The 910-nt window shown below is 41.0% G+C and overlaps 1 long non-coding RNA gene across 1 annotated transcript in view; it reads left to right on the top strand.

Moving 5' to 3' along the window:
- Nucleotides 1–910, top strand: part of LOC128251300 (uncharacterized) — a 3,802-nt gene that overhangs the window by 1,750 nt on the left and 1,142 nt on the right. The window lies entirely within an intron of this gene.

Genomic DNA, 910 nt, shown 5'->3' with positions numbered 1-910 from the left:
TTACCTGAAAAGAAGAAGTGAAATTTTTAATCTTTGCTTCCATGAAAGGCAGTACATCCTATCATACCTGCATGCCCCATCATGACTATAATCACCAGTTTCACAGCTTTGGCCTTCTGCCAATACCTTGGAGTCTGGTAAAGAATTTGACCTGAGCATACACTAACACACCCACAAACATGCACACCCCAACACAGCAGACTCCTACAAAAGACTGTTTCCTCCAATAAAAACTCCCACATATATTGTACCCCTTCCCATACCACATGCACACATAAAGGCCCCACGAACTTCACCAGTGCCTAAAAGAAAGCAAACACACTAACAAACACAAACGTGTATACCCACACTCCCTGAAAAGGTCACATATACAGCACCACTGCACAAATTCCATTTCCACAACACCAACATTAAGGACACACACGTTTCCCACAAACTTTTCCAGAAAACTCTTTCCGACTTGCAACATGATCATCCCAGTGGCGATGTTTTGTTGTCAAGGGACATAACACTTAATTTAATCCCCTACTCATTTCGTTTCGTCATCTTTTTCACAGTAATCACAAGCAAGAAGTGCTTATACTGACCGCCTGCAATAGAGGACAATCGCCATATTTCATTCCTTGACCGAATGCCTCTGATTTTCGATTTGATATCAATCATTTCGATGTTCAATTCGGAAATCCTTTATTGAATATCCGTAATTTCCCTCGGGGATGGGCTGCTTTTGTTTGACAGCAAAAGTTGGAAAACACACACAGGTCAGACTCTAGTTTGTTAGTTGGACCATTTCCTGTATTCCATCCATCATAGAACCATTTTGTACCTTTTATTGTACTGGGATCCTCAAGAGGTTACTTGTACATTGAAGGCAGATAGAAGCATGACTTTTACTGCATTCAACTCATCA

This window comes from Octopus bimaculoides, chromosome 30, assembly GCF_001194135.2.
Source record: "Octopus bimaculoides isolate UCB-OBI-ISO-001 chromosome 30, ASM119413v2, whole genome shotgun sequence".
Classification (NCBI taxonomy): Eukaryota; Metazoa; Mollusca; class Cephalopoda; order Octopoda; family Octopodidae; genus Octopus; species Octopus bimaculoides.
This window is presented reverse-complemented; position numbering and strand designations above follow the sequence as displayed.